This window comes from Panthera leo, chromosome B4 (assembly GCF_018350215.1).
Source record: "Panthera leo isolate Ple1 chromosome B4, P.leo_Ple1_pat1.1, whole genome shotgun sequence".
NCBI classification, from domain to species: domain Eukaryota; kingdom Metazoa; phylum Chordata; class Mammalia; order Carnivora; family Felidae; genus Panthera; species Panthera leo.
The window spans coordinates 32,977,194-32,994,557 of NC_056685.1; positions in this window are offsets into that span (position 1 = coordinate 32,977,194).

Below are 17,364 nucleotides of genomic sequence, written 5' to 3' on the forward strand. Positions count from 1 at the left end.
CAGAGCCTGCTTGAGATTCTCTTTCTCCCTCACTTTCTCAGCCCTTCCTACACATGCTCGCTCTCTCTCCCCACCCCCCACAAAATAAACTTTAACAACAAAAAAAGGCAACTTTTTATGGCATACCATTTCATCTAGGGTGAGATAGCCATAAAATAAGTTTTATAATCAATTAGATCCTTCCTTGTACAAGTTTTCAATTTTTATTGAAAATATTTGAAATATGTATCACCAGATATTTGTAACTTTTCTTAATGGTTTAAGAATATTTTTTTTTTTACCAAGCATTAACACATTTTATATACAAAATGTTGTTTCAACATTATGTTGTCTACAATTCTACCTTACAATAATATTATCCACACATTGGTGGGTGGAGGAAGCATGACATGCCCCATTGGAAAGCACTTTATTAGGAGAGTTACATATTTCTTAAATGTACACATTTCTTCAAATGTGGACAAGACAGATAAAAATCCTCTCAGAGTAAAATTATTTGTGTAATTGAACATTCTATTGCTTCATGGAAAAAAGGAAGCTGAAAATCAGAGATGTAGAAATATACCCTCAGGCTACAGCCACCATATGGAGGTTATAATTCAAACATGTCCTCTAAGCTCAGGGTTCTCTCCAGCCCACTCTGGCATATCCTTAGATGACCTGCACTTAGACCAGAGAAGCATTACATTGTCTTGGATCTTCAGAGGCTCTTTTACTATCTGAGGATCCAGGATTCTCCCTCTCCAATTTATGTGAAATAAATTTTGCCACTTCATTTTCATGATGTCACTCTTTAGAACCTACTTATTTATTTAACAAATAGTTGTGCTGATGGTGCTGATGGCAACCTGAACTAATTATTTCACTTCAGTTTTTCATTTTAAACTGGCAATAATAATGATATGAATTTTCTGAGTCTGCTTGGGTGATCATATATATATATATATACACACACACAATATATATTGATATATATACAATATCATAATAAATATGATAAACAGATATAAATATAATAATTACTTATAAATATAAATAAACACATAAATGTATATGTAAATTATGTATATATTAATTGTATAATGTGTTTACCACACAGACAGGCCCATGGTAAGGAAGTCATAAACATTATCTTTTGTTAATAAATAGATTGAGCTTTATGGCAACAATTTGCCTTTTGGCTGTCTGAGATGCCAATTGGCTAAGATTGCTAGATTTTCCAATGGGGTAAGAAGAATGTACACACAGTGAGGGTGAGCCACTCAAAGGACTCTGAGAGTTTGCACAATGGAATAAACATTTACTGATATGAAAGACCAAAAGTAGTGTAGGCTGTCCTGGAAGATATGCAGAGGTAGACCAATGAGATAGTTACCAAATGAGATAGTTACCAAAATAGAACAGGATGTCGCTAAATTAACCAACAGGAAAATTAACCAGGAAAATGAGAGATGCAGTTCCATGATAAATAAAAGCTTTGCATAAAATCCAACAAGGTACAGACTTGAAGAAAAAGAAATCAAAATATTTTTAGCAGCCAAGAAAGAGAAAATGGAAAAGTAATTATTATATTTTTAATATTAGCCAAACATTTAAATGCATACTTTAGGGTCTTCTAAAAAATAATATTGGGAAACATGTTGATACTGTACAAGGTTTAAAAAACAATACTTTTAGAGCACCTAGGTGGCTCAATTGGTTAAGCAACTGACTCTTGATTTTGGATCAGGTCATGATCTCACAGTCTTGGGATCAAACCCTGTGTCAGGCTCCACACTGGGCATGGAGCCAGCTTGGGATTTTCTCTTTCCCTCTCTCTCTCTGCTCCTCCCCTATCACATGCCCTCTATCTCTTTTAAACAATAGTTAGAAAATTTTCACTATAGTGTTTTTTTTCACCAATACTAAACTATTTCACTAAAATTAAAATAGAGTATTTTAATTCTTTTCTAAATGCCTGAAACTAGAAAATCAAGCAAGTCATAAAGAGGGACAAATGTCTCTAAATCTGATAACTATTATCACACAGGATCTTTTTTGGAGTGGTGTTATCAGATTTAGCAAATAAAAATATAAGACACTCAGTATAATTTGATTTTTAGATAAATTAAACTTTTTTTTAGTATAAGTATATTCCAGATATTGTATGGGGCATAGTTATATTTAAAAATCTTTGTCATTGCTTATCTGAAATTTGTAGTTAACAAAGCATTTTGTATTTAATTCTAGTACCTCTTTTTGGTAGATGTTTTGTTTAAAGTAATTCTAGATGTTGTATATAAACCCTCAGATCTCAGTAGCATAATACAATAATATTTTATTTCTCATTATAACTCATATGACATTCCCAATTAAGTGGCTTTCCAATCAGAAGGAAGAAAACCCCTTCTACATTGTAGTTCCATTTTCAAAACAAGGTATGCAGATTTGATCTGGGGGTTGTTACCACTCTAGGCAACTAGAAGCTTCAAGTTTGACATCTAGAAATCTTCTCCGCTGACTATCCTCAGAACTCAGAAACTGATTTTTATTTTGACCTAACCATTAACCATTGTTTTCTTTTCTTTCTATAGAAATGCCTCTTGTTTAATCCCTGACTTCTGGAAGCATAGGCCTAACTTTGAAAACACATCTGCATCACCATCTCCTGAAATGAGTTTAACCAAACTGATCTATTGTCAGAACTAAGACTGGTTCAATGAGATGGATTAATTTACCAGTGCAACTTTTAATGTTTGAAACTTGATGGAAGTTTTAGAGGAGGGAACTGTAGGGGCCAAGGGAAGGCTGCCCCAAGATAGGCCACTTTGGCATGAATATTATTTTGAGTTAAAAGTAATCAAAACCCAGCAGATCCAGGAAAAGCTCTCTTGCTGATCCTCAGTTGCCTAAATTTACATTTGAATGAGGCACCTGTACCAGGAAGAGAACTATTAACAAAGACTAACTTTTACCTAAGAAAGTCACCCCCATAAAAGGGCAACTTTGTTTTTCAAAACATTGTTCGCCTTCCTGCTAATGGCTTTCCTTTCCTATGTATCCTAAGACCCTACCCCTCTCCTTAGTTCATATAAAATTCATGCTGTCTCATTGTTTTTGGAATCTCATGTCTGTGTAGATTCCCCATACATATATATGCCTATTAAATTTCATTTTCTCTCTGTCATGTCCATTTGATTCTAAGTCCAGCTAGAAGGACCTGTAGCATAGAGGAAGTTCTTCCTCCTCAACAAAATGGAGCCCCATTATTGAATGAAAGGGACAGGTTCAAATATGACTTACAGCCTTCTAATCATATTTCATTGCCTGGAACTCAAATGCATGATCACCATTACCCAAGAACTATAGTGTAACATGTGACCCAGGAAAAGAGATAAAAAATTGGGTTATTACCTAGTCTTTGCTACAAATATTGAAAACAACACCAAAATATGAGAACTGCATCATGGAAGATCTTTACAGCTTATAAACATTCAAGAAGAAAATTACATTAATATAATTTCTAATAGTAAAAATGTAACTTATACAAAAGGTAAAATGGACATCTAGGAATGAATTGCTATTTATTAAAATGGTTAATTAAAACGCAGGTATGCTATCTACATATATTTAGTTATCAACTGTGCATGTAAATGTACACAATGCACATGATCTTATTTTATTCATTAATTCCTTAAGAACTTCTAGTGAAAATGATACTACTTTCCTGAAAATCTCTATAAAGTTGGTTGTGTTATTAACTGTGTTTGGAAGCTATATTTGCATATCTTTATTTCTCCAAATCATACTAAAAATTTTCAGTAATTGCCATTGTAGTATAAGAGTTCCATCCAAGTAAATGCAAAATGCAAAATAAACAAACAGATAAAATACAGATTGAATTATTGATCTAAGATAGTAAACTAAAAAAGCAAGAAGAGGTAAAATAAAATTTATAGTTACAATTCATCAGTTTAATTAACATAAGTTAAGAACACTTGTAAATGACACTAAAAAATATGAAAGAGAAAAAAAAAGAAAGTAAGAATAAGAGGCCAATAGAGAGGATATAAAAACCAAAGGAAGCTAAGAGCAATCTTCCTAGGCCAGTAAATAGGGACACGACACAAAGGGAATAAGAAAGAAGCCAGAGAAATAAACAGTAACTAGCATTGTGGTTCCTTAAACATATAAGCAGAGACACATTGGAGAGATTATTTTAAAGCTGCTGCTTTTTCACTACTTTTAAGTATAAGGAAGAAATTTAATTTTGATTCAAAAGAACAGCAGAAACACAAAACTAGGTAAGTCATGAGTAGTAATGTATGAGAGAATGGGGTGTTTTTAAAGATGCAAGCAATTAGCTTCCTGTTGCTTATTTGATGTAACTGTCACCTCATCAAGAACTTTTTCACTTGGTGCCATTACCTAATAATTTACTATCATCAATTTTCAGAAAAAGCACATTATCAGAAGGAAAACTTTCTGAAAGCCACAAACAAGCATGAAGAGCCCAGAGGCAAAAGATTTGTAGAATCTTTAAAAGATAGCTAGAGGCAAGAATTTGAGCAGTGGAAGAAGATCACCAAAAACTTGTCTGCCTAATAAATGCTCTACAGATAAAAATCTATTCAAAGCACAACCCAGAAAATAGAATCAACATCATGCTACTGCAGTCTGCTTCTGCAACCTTGCTAGAATCAAGCCACAGGTCTCCCACTTACACAGAATTAGTCACAAACAGCCTGCCTGCAGGAAGAGCAAAAAAACATTTTAATAAGCAAATCCAGTGACAACATAAATATTTCACCATGTCATTCTCAAGGTGCAAGCTGGTTTATCTTCTAGAATAATTCAGGGAACAAAACATGATTATCTATAATAGAAAATGTATTGGCCTAATACCTTATTTAAAAAAATAAACTATAACTACTCCCACTGAAAGATATAAGTTGTTCAAGACCTGTTCTTTATCTGAAACTTAAAAGCACTGCTCCAAATAATGGCACACAATCCTGATTCAATTCTAGCTTCAACAGCATAAAGTCACCTTCAGATCTATCCATTTGGGATAACATTGCTTTTTCTCCTGCTGACTCATAATGTAATCCTAGGAGAAGCAAGGTGAGATAAAGCAAATATGAGAAAAGTGTTAAGGATAATTGTATCCAATCCTGTGTTATCTTTATCCAGTTTAATATTAGCAGCATTACAGTATGTCATGAGATATGTGAGTGAGATATGTAGAAAAGCTTTTCTCTTTCTCTCCTTCCTTTCTTTTCCTCTTCTTCTCTTCTTTCTCTCTTGCATATTCTTTCTTTCTTTCTCTTATACACATAATCAAAACTTAACTCTTCTTTCCTATCATATTTAATTCAGGTTTTTTTCTAGTCTAAATGGAATGAGATGGTTATTATTTGGCATTCCAATTCCTTCCTTTTTATACCTTTCTCTTCTATGGGTCTTTCCCCTTTGTCTGTCCCATGTCCTCCATTTGGCCTATAGCCTACATTATCTTATTAATGCTTTTCTTTTAGGATTTTCTTGCCTTCATAAAACTACATTCTCCTGAGTCTTAAGGTAATTTTGATTACATGCTATGATAAAAAGAAATCTTAAAAGCATGTAATAAGCCAGTGTTTCATGATTCATTATTTTTGGCTCCATGAGATAATTGCATACTAACTGGAGAACTTTAGAGAAACAAAACCTAATCTAAAGGTGAGGTATACATGACTCACATAAAATTTTACTGTCTTTAGCACAACGTTCGATGTCTCACCAATTTCTTATATAGAGCTGAGTTTGAGGAGATAATTTGTAGTCACTGCCTGACAGCTTGCAGGTTTGGCTGGAACAATTCAAAAATACAGAAATATGGGGTGCCTGGGTGGCTCAGTCTGTTGAGCGTCTGACTCTGGCCCAGGTCATGATCTCATAGCTTGTGAGTTCGAGCCCCACGTCGGGCTCTGTGCTGACAGCTTGGAGCCCAGAACCTGCTTCAGATTCTGTGTCTCTCTCTCTCTGCCCCAAATACACTCGCATTTGGTCTCTGTCTCTCTCAAAAATACTTAAACATTAAAAATAAATAAATAAATAAATAAATATACAGAAATGTGATACAGGAATAATCTGTGAGACAATTTTCTCACACTATAGTTCTTAAGGTTTTGGAAAAATAGTTATTATTAGACAAAACCAAATATAGTATTTGCCAAATTACCTCGTTTCACAGCCAGTATGAATTAAGATAGACTAGTCATGCGCTAACAATTATCTTAAGTATTTTATCCATTATTTATTTAATTTTTACTACAACTCCTTGAGATATGTACTATTGTCCCCATTTTGCAGAAGAGAAAAACCAACGTTTGCTTGTTGAGAACTGGTAAGTACAGAGCTAAGATGCAAACCTAAGTCCACCTGACTGCAAGGTAGGGCTGTATGCCCTATGGTTCAGTATATGACAGAATGACATCGAGACTCAAAGTTACTTCTTGTGGTTAGAGGTGTACACCCTTGAACCTGATGCAGAGCTCTTTCCAGTGTTTATCAGCTTCACAGTAAGGGGGCCATTTATGCCTTATTGTGGCGGGTACAGATTAGGTATGTGAAAATATGTGAAAATTCTTCATATAAAAAGGTCCTTTGGGGAGGAAGAAAAGCCTATTTTCTTAAATTCTAGGTCCTATCTATCATTGAGTGAGCATTTATCATACACTATCCCAATAGATGTTTATATAGGCATCAGGGCTTATTTACAGATAGTGAATACAGAAGAATATTCAAATATTAAATGGAAAAAATAAAATAGTAGGTAAGTTTTAAATACAATAACAAATTTAATTTTCTTCTAATCTCAAAACAACTTCCTTAATGTTAAGATCCATTTTACCATTTAAACACCCACATTTATCTTGCTCAAGTGACAGAGATTTTATATTAAGAATATTACGATATGTAAGTATCTTTTAATTTCCCCTGTAACTGTTGTTAAATGCTCCACAACGCAGGGCTTAAAATTCTTATCTTCTAATCAGTTGAATTTTTTCTGCCTTACATTAATTTCCCCCCAATCAGTAGAATTTATAATTTTGGAAGACACTTTTTTTTTTTGGCAAACTATATTTAATTCAGGATGGTGTTATCTCTGTTTTTATTTTTTATTTTTATTTTCTTTTAAATTCATGCATTTAATTTTGAGAAAGAGAGAAAACACAAGCAAGGGAGGGGCAGAGAGAGAAGGAGAGAGAATCCCAAGCAGGCTCTGTGCCTTCAGCAAGAAGCCTATTGCAGGGCTTGAACTCACGAAATGTAAAATTATGACTGAGCCAAGATCAAGAGTCAGATGCTTAACCATTTAAGCCACCCAGGTGCCCCACATTATCTCTTTTTTTAAAAGTAAATATTGTTGTGAGTCACAGTGTGTAAACAATAGCTGTCCTGCAATTCCCAATCTATTTCATTCACTACTGCTGATGACACAAACCTTAAGGAACAACAAGGAAGACAAAACAAAACTAAAATAGTCCATTTACTTCAGCCTTTCCTGCTGAATAATTACTTCTGGTGTTTATGTGATATCTGCTTCCTTAGGCCTATTTCTATGTGTGTTGCCCTTACAAATAGTGGAAACATTGTAATGGAAAAGGATTTACACTAGTTGCTGGCAAATCCTTTATTATCCCATTTAAAATGGAATGAAAATGATAAAGACGATACTACCCTTCCACCTTTAGTTTGTGATAAGTCATCCAAAATGGAAAATTGAAAAGGTGAGTACACTGAAGTGTACTAAATAAAATGGTGGAAGTAAAGTAGAATTTGAAAAAATTTACACAAAAGTAAAAAATATAGTAATAAAAATTAAAGAAAGATATTTTTAATAAAAATTGAAAATAAAAATGAATTTTTCTCTTTTTCTGTATTCCAGAAAAAAAGAATTGCAAAAGAGAAAAAAGAAAGAAAAAAAAATTGAATAGATGAACCTGTTAACAGATTGAAGTAGGACTGAAATTGCTTCGTTTTCCCCTAGCAGTCAGTCTATGTAGCTCTTTATAGTCCATAAATTAATCTGGCTGTGAGGATTGTATTCTTGAAGAGCGAAGTTGGCCCAGTTGGGCGGGGCTCTGATCTCCACTAGATGGCGCTGCCAGCCTACTGGGGTGGGTTGTTGCAGCGTTCCTAGGTGCATAAGCGCATGCGCAGGAGCAGTGAAAATGGCACCACCCAACTACCCATCTGTTCTCCCCAATCAGCCATCACGCATCTATCCTCTGTCTTCAGCTCTCCTCCACTCCCCACTTTTTCACTCTCCATGACCAGGCCCCAGGCAGTACCTCTCTCCCAAGTTTTCTCTCAGTTTTTTCCCAAGTTTTTCCCTGCCTCTTATTTCCAAAGGACTGTGACTTTGACACATTCCGCCACTCTGCAGGAGGGTCTCACTGATCAGTGGCTGAATGAGCAATGTCCTGATACCGGCTGCACCCAAGAATGCCCACTGGACTCTGTTGTTGCTGGTGCCCCGAGACTGTGGCCAGGTGTCAGCCCACTCCAGAAAAAGTTTGCCAGGCAGTGTAACAGCAGCATTTCAGGGATTATGGAAAATCACAACACGCATCTGGCACCAAGCTTCATCCTTAACGACCTTGCCCCAGCACCAACAAATGTGGCTGCCTTCTGGAGTCTGCTGAGACCAGGTGGCTTCAACAGTCTCTACCAAATGTCCTTACAGCAGTGGAACTGCTTTTCCCCATGGGCCCAAGAACCTCCCAGACCACACTCTGATCCTGGGGATTCACCCTTCCCACCAGAGCACCACCAGGTATCGAGCTATGGAGTTGCAGCCTTTGCAGTCTCCTTGTTTACACTCTTAATGGAATTTAAACCCTCTCCTTTCTCCTTTCTCCTTTCTCCTTTCTCCTTTCTCCTTTCTCCTTTCTCCTTTCTTCTTTCTCCTTTCTCCTTTCTCCCTATTTAGTTTAGTCCCTGTGGCTATTTCCAATTTTCCACTTTCTCTCTAGCTGCTTTTGGGGAGGGGTGTTTTCCCCATATTCTTCTACCCCCCAGTCTCTGCCTCTCTCCGCCTGTAAAAGCGGTTCTGTACCTTTCATGGCTTCTCGTTCCCAAGTTCAACTCTCTGTGCCGTGTACCTACTGAATTTTGTGGTTCAGGTTGTGTGGATTGTTGTATTAATCCTCCAATCAGTTTTCTAGGTGTGTAGGATGGTTTAGTGTTGATTTCATGGACACGAGACACACAAAAAACTTCTATGCTATTCTGCCATCTTGGCTCCTCTTTATTTTAGTCTACTTGAGTGTACTCACATTTTCAAATTTTCAAACAATTTCCTTTTTTTCCTTTGTTTTACTTTTTTTCTCTTTTTCATTTCTGTTCTTTTTCTGTAATACAGAAAGAGAAAAACTTCATTTTTACATTCAATTACTTTTTAAAATATTTTTATTTAATTTTTATTACATTATTTTTCACTTTTATGTATTGTTTTTCAAATTCTATCTTACTTCATCATTTTATTTTAGTCTACTATACTGTATTCACTTTTTCAAATTTTCAATCTTTTTTTCTTTTTTTATCATTTTTCTCTTTCTCATTTTTTTTCCTTTGTCTTAAATACAGAAAATGAAAAAATCATATTTATTTTTAAGTTTTATTAAAAATATTTTTCTTTAATTATTTCTACTATATTCTTTACTTTTGTGTATATTTTTTTCAAATTCTATTTTACCCCCATCACCTCATTTTACTCTACTTCAGTGTATTCCTTTTTTTAAATTCTCAAATGATTTCCTTTCTTTTCTCCCCCCCCACCTTTTTTTTCTTTCTCTAATCTGTCAAACCTCTTTCAACATGCAGACCAAAACACACCAGGATCTAGCATCATCAATTCAATTTGTGTGTGTGTGTGTAATTTTTAATTTTAATATTTTTTAATTTAAAATTTTTTAAATTTCAATTTTTCTGCCTCATTAATTCCTTTTCTCCATTCCAAAAGACAAAACAAAGGAATTCACCCCTAAAGAAAGAGCACGAAGAAATGACAGCCAGGGTTTTAACCAACTCAGATACAAGCAAGATGTCTGAATCAGAATTTAGAATCATGATAAAAAAAATACTAGCTGGAGTCAAAAATATATTAGAATCCCTTTCTTCAGAGAAAAAAAGAAGTAAAAACTAGTCAGAGTGAAATTAAAAATGCTATAACTGAGCTGCAATCACAGATGGATGCTGCAGCGGCAAGGATGGGTGAGGTAGAAGAGAGAATCAGTGATATAGAGGACAAACTTATAGAGAATAACGAAGATGAAAAAAAGAGGGAGATTAAGGCAAAAGAACATGATTTAAGAATTAGAGAAATCAGTGACTCATTAAAATGGGACATCAGAATCACAGGGGTCCCAGAAGAAGAAGAGAGAGAAATAAGGGTAGAAGGCCTACGTGAGTGAATCATAGCAGAAAACTTTCCTAACCTGGGGAAATACACAGACATCAAAATCCAGGAGACACAAAGGACCCCCATTAGATTCAACAAAAACTGACCATCAACAAGGCTGATCATAGTCAAATTCACAAAATACTCAGGCAAGGAGAGAATCATGAAAGCAGCAAGGGAAAAAAGATCCCTAACCTACAAGGGAAGACAGATCAGGTTTGCAGCAGACCTATCCACAGAAACTTGGCAGGCCAGAAAAGAGTGGCAGGACATATTCAATGTGCTAACTCAGAAAAATATGCAGCCAAGAATTCTCTATCTAACAAGGCTGTCATTCAAAACAGAAGGAGAGATTAAAAGTTTCCCAGATAAACAAAAATTAAAGTAGTTTGTGACCAGTAAACCAGCCCTGCAAGAAATTCTAAGGGGGACTCACGGAGGGGAGAAAAGATTGATATATATATATATATATATATATATATATATATATATATATATTAGATATATATTACTGGTATATATATATATATATTTACATATATATATACCAATATATATATATTTATATTTATATATATATATATATATATATATACACACCAATAATATATATATTAGATATATATTATTGGTGTGTATATATATATATATATATATACACCAAAAGCCACAAAGATTAGAAAGGACCAGAGAACACCACCAGAAATTCAACTCTACAAGCATCATAATGGCAATATATTCATACCTTTCAGTATTCACTCTAAACGCCAATGGAATCATTGCTCCAATTAAAAGACATAGGGTAACAGAATGGATAAGAAAACAAGATCCATCTATATGCTGTTTACAAGACACCCACTTTAGACCTAAAGACACATCCGGATTGAAAATAAGGGAATGGAGAACCATCTATCATGCTAATGGTCAAAAAAAGAAAGTCAGAGTAGACATACTTATATCAGACAATCTAGACTTTAAAATAAAGTCTGTATCAAGAGAGGCAGAAGGGCATTATATCATAATCATGGGGTCTATAGACCAAGAAGACCTAACCATAATAAACATTTATGTGCCAAATGCGGAACCACAAAAATATATAAATCAATTAATCACAAACATAAAGAAATTCATAAATAGCAATAACATAATAGTAGGAAACTTCAACACCCCACTCACAGCCATGGACAGAAAATCTAACCAAAAAATCAACAAGGAAACAATGGCTTTGAATGACACATAGGACCAGATGAACTTAACATATATATTCAGAACATTTCACCTTAAAGCTGGAGAATAGACATTCTTCTCCAGTGCACATGGAATGTTCACCAGAATAGACCATATACTGGGACACAGACAAGCCCTAAGTACAAAAAGATCGAGATCATACTGTACATCTTTTCAGACCACAATGCTATGAAACTCGAAATCAACACCAAGAAAAAATTTGGAAAGGTAACAAATACTTGGAGACTGAAGAACATCCTACTAAAGAATGAATGGCCTAACTAAGCAGTTAAAGAGGAAATTAAAAAGTATATGGAAGTCAATGAAAATGATAACACAACAACCCCAAACCTCTGGGACACAGCAAAGGCAGTCATAAGAGGAAAGTATATAGCAATCCAGGCCTTCCTAAAGAAGGAAGAAAGATCTCAGGTACACAACATAAACTTACACCTTAAGGAGCTGGAAAAAGAACAGCAAATAAAACCCAAAACCAGAAAAAGACAGGAAATAATAAATATTAGAGCAGAAATTAATGCTATAGAAACCAAAAACAAACAAACAAACAAAACAGTAGAACAGAACAATGAAACCAGAAGCTGGTTCTTTGAAAGAATTAACAAAATTGATAAACCACTAACCATTTTCATCAAGAACAAAAAGGAAAGGACCCAAATAAATAAAATCAAGAATGAAAGAGGAGAGGTCACAACCAACACAGCAGAAATAAAAACAATAAGAGAATATTATGAGTAATTATATGCCAATAAAATGACCAATCTGGAAGCAACGGACAAATTCCTAGAAACATATCCACTACCAAAACTGAAACAGGAAGGAAAAGAAAATTTGAACAGACCCATAACCAGTAAGGAAATCAATTTAGTAATAAAAAATCTGTCAAAAAACAAGAGTCCGGGGCCAGATGACTTTCCAGGGAATTTCTACCAAACATTTAAAGAAGGGTTAACACATATTCTCTTGAAGCTGTTCCAAAAAAAAAAAAAAAAGAAATGGAAGGAAAACTTCCAAACTCTTTCTATGATGCCAGAATTACCTTGATTCCAAAACCAGACAGAGACCCCACTAAAAAGGACAACTATAGACCAATTTCCCTGATGTACATGCATGCAAAATCCTCAACAAGATACTAGCCAACCGGATCCAACAACACCTTAAAAAAATTATTCACCACGACCAAGTGGGGTTTATACCTGGGATGCAGGGTTGGTTCAATATCTGGAAAACAATTAACATGATTCATCACATCAATAAAAGTAAGGACAAGAACCATATGATCCTCTCAATAGATGCAGAGAAAGCATTTGACAAAATACAGCATCCCTTCTTGATAAAAACTCTCAAGAAAGTAGGGATAGAAGGATCATACCTCGAGATCATAAAAGCCATATGTGAACAACCCAATGCTAATATCATCCTCAATGGAGAAAAACTGAGAGCTTTCCTTCTAAGGTCAGGAACAAGACAGGGATGTTCACTCTCACCACTGTTATTCAACATAGTATTGGAAGTCTTATCCTCTGCAATCAGACAACACAAAGAAATAAAAGGCATCCACATTGGCCAAGAGGAGGCCAAACTTTCATTCTTTGCAGATGACATGATACTCTATATGGAAAACCCAAAAGATTCCACCAAAAAACTGCTAGAATTGATTCATGAATTTAGCAAAGTTGCAGGATACAAAATCAATGCACAGAAATCAGTTGCATTCCTATACACCAACAATTAAGTGGCAGAAAGAGAAATCAAGGAATCAATCCCATTTACAGTTGCACCAAAACCCATAAAATACCTAGGAATAAATCTAACCAAAGAGGTGAAAAATCTACACACTGAAAATTATAGAAAGCTTATGAAAGAAATTGAAGAAGACACAAAAAATGGAAAAAGATTGCATGCTCCCGGATAGAAAGAACAAATATTGTTAAAATGTCAATACTACCCAAAGTAATCTACATATTCAATGCAATCCTTATCAAAGTAACACCAGCATTCTTCACAGAGCTAGAACAAATAATCCTAAAATTTGTATGGAACCAGAAAAGACCCCGAAGAGCCAAAGCAATCTTGAAAAAGATAACCAAAGCAGGAGACATCACAATCCCAGACTTCAAGCTATACTAGAAAGCTATAATCATCAAGACAGTATGGTACTGGCACAAGAACAGACACTCAGATCGATGGAACAGAATAGAGAACCCAGAAATGGACCCACAAACGTATGGCCAACTAATCTTTGCCAAAGCAGGAAAGAATATCCAATGGAATAAAGACAGTCTCTTCAGCAAGTGGTGCTGGGAAGACTGGACAGTGACATGCAGAAGAATGAACCTGGATCACTTTCTTACACCAGACACAAAAATAAACTCAAAATGGATGAAAGACCTCAATGTAAGACAGGAAACCATCAAAATCCTGGAGGAGCAAGCAGGCAAAAACCTCTTTGATCTTGGCCACAGCAACTTCTTACTCAACATGTCTCAGGAGGCAAGGGGAACAAAAGCAAAAATGAACTATTGGGACCTCATCAAAATAAAAAGCTTCGGCACAGTGAAGGAAACCATCAGAAAAACTAAAAGGCAACCGACAGAATGGGAGAAGATATTTGCAAATGACATGTCAGATAAAGGGTTAGTATCCAAAATCCATAAAGAACTTATCAAACTCAACACCCAAAGAAACAAATAATCCAATGAAGAAATGGGCGAAAGACATGAATAGACACTTCTCCAAAGAAGACATCCAGATGGCCAACTGACACATGAAAAAATGCTCCACATTACTCATCATCAGGGAAATACAAATCAAAACCACAATTAGATACCACCTTACACCTGTCAGAATGGCTAACATTAACAACTCAGATAAGAACAGATGTTAGCAAGGATGCAGAGTAGGAGGATATCTTTTGCATTGTTGGTGGCAATGCAAGCTGGTGCAGCCACTCTGGAAAACAGTATGGAGGTTCCTCAAAAAGTAAAAATAGAACTATCCTATGACCCAGCATTTGCACTACTAGGCATTTATCCACGAGATACCGGTGTGCTGTTTCAAAGGGACACACACCCCCCCATGTTTATAACAGCACTATCAACAATAGCCAAAGTATGGAAAGAGCCCAAATGTCCATCGATGGATGAATGGATAAAAAAGATGTGGTATATATATACAATGGAGTATTACTTGGCAATCAAAAAGAACAAAATCTTGCCATTTGCAACTACGTGGATGGAACTGGAGGGTATTACGCTAAGTGAAATAAATCAGTCAGAGAAAGACAAAAATCATATGACTTCACTTATATGAGGACTTTAAGAGAAAAAACAGATGAACATAAGAGAAGGGAAACAAAAATAATATAAAAACGGGGGCGGGGACAAAACAGAAGAGACTCATAAATATGGAGAACAAACAGGGTTGCTGGAGGGTTGTGGTAGATGGGATGGGCAAAATGGGTAAGGGACATTAAGAAATCTGAAATCATTGTTTCACTATATGCTAACTAATTTGGGCATAAATTTTAAAAAATAAAAAATAAAATAAAAAAAGGAAATATACAAAATGGAAAATTGAAATGAAATATGTTTTCAAGGCGTGCCTGGGTGGCTCAGTCAGTTGAGTGTCTAACTCGTTGTTTTGGCTCAGGTAACAATCTTGTGTTTTGTGGTTTTGAGCCCTGCATCAGGTTCCATGCTGACAGTGTGGAGCCTGCTTGGGATTCTCTCTCTCTCTTTCTCTCTCTCTCTCCCTCCCCAGCTCTCTCTCTCCCTCCCCAGCTCTCTCTCTTAAAATGAATAAATAAGCTTCAAAATAATTGTAAAAAGAAATATGTTTTCAAAATAAGTTCACCTGAATATTTAACTGATTGGTTGTTGTTGTTCTCAAAAAGTGTTTATTTTAAAAATATAACACACAGCTAATTACTAACAGATCCTTACTTATCTTTAGTTTCACTGTAATAAGACAAAAGTTGGCAAACCTATGTTTAGTAATGTTTCATTATTTTATCTTATTTGGAAATAATATGGATATTTAACAAACTCAACTCATCATCAAATTCAGCAGAATTCCAAAATTTCAGGTTATCAAATATTTTGGAAGCCACCCAAAAGTTGCCTCTCAAAATTTTAATCTAGTTATGTCCATTCAATCTACTATTTTTAGCTATCATTTTCATACTATACACAAAACTTCATGAGGCATTAGGCAAAGTCAAACTTATTCTTTTTATTTTTTACAAAGTTAAAACAAAGACAAGAACCCATTTGACCTTCATTAAATACAGGTAAAATAAGTCTTACATTTAATGCATTACACTAAAGATAATTTTATTTTATTTAAAACAACCTTAAATTAGCTTTAGTACCAAATATTTTCCAAAATCACATGAACAAGAAAAAATATTTTGGTTAGCATCTATCTTTTAGAGTTATGTAATGCCCAATTCTTATAAACATTTGCCTTCAAATCACTACACAGAGCTCTTTTACAAATGAATCTTAGCAATACCATCTGGTGGCGGAAAAAATATCATGCATTTATATATGGACACACAACACAGTTGAGATGCAAACAGTCTTCTAGTTTTTGTTCTATTTGTGGAAAGTGCATTAAAGGCCCATTTCCAAATAACTCCCCCTTTTTTTCTTGTTTTTGTGAAATACTTTTCCCTAAAATTCTTCTAATTCTACATATTTCAGATTAGCTCTTAGGTCAGAGAGAAAATGGAGTTAGAAAATTAACATCACAAAGGCAAAGAAAGTATCCACACTTTCTCTAAAGTGGAGATTTGGTACATATCTGTCTATTATGAAAGGTGCTAGAAGCTGGACATAAAAGCTATTTTAGCAGTGTGTGTGTGTGTGTGTACTTTTTTTAGTGTTTATATATATTTGAAGGAGAGAGAGGCAGAGCATGACCAGGGAGAGAGGGAGACACAGAATCCAAAGCAGGCTTCGAGTTGAGCTGTCAGCATGGAGCCTGATACGGGGCTCAAACTCACAAACTGTGAGATCGTGACCTGAGCTGAAGTCAGATGCTTAACCGACTGAGCCACCCAGGCACTCCAGCAGTTTTTATATTTTTTAAAAACCTGTTTGTCCCTTTTATTTATTCAGTTTCAGACAATTGTGGGCTATGTTTACATTTTAAAGACATAAGAGCTATCATTTCAAAGGAGAGAAAGAATAATTTTGTTTTTTTCCTAAGTTTCTTGGTAATTGTAGTTTAAAATTTACCTTTGTTTTTCTTAAGTACAGGATAATTGTTTTAATATCTTAATCCTTCATAATATCCACAAACAGTTAAGAGAAATAGATGAGATTTGAAGTTGGTAGTTAGGTGGGCTTTGACTTGTTTTTAGAGTTGCATTTCTGGTTTTGTAGAGATTTGTAAGACAAACAGTTGTTTTTTTAATTCTGTGAACTAGATTACAGCCTGAATATCAAGAGATTGGCCTGCCTTTTAAACTAAATTTGTTTCTTTATATTAGGACTATTTTTAACTAAAATTGCAATCAAAAGATTTTTATCTTTGTAAAATCTGTATAAAGCATTTTAACAAAAGCTTTCTTGGCTGTAGATCATTTGCAGGAGAGCTTACGAGAAATTTTTGGTCCTTTTTTCCTGTGAAAGAGGTTTGTGAATAGTCATTAGTCTTTTCAATCTCTAAATTTGGTAAGATCT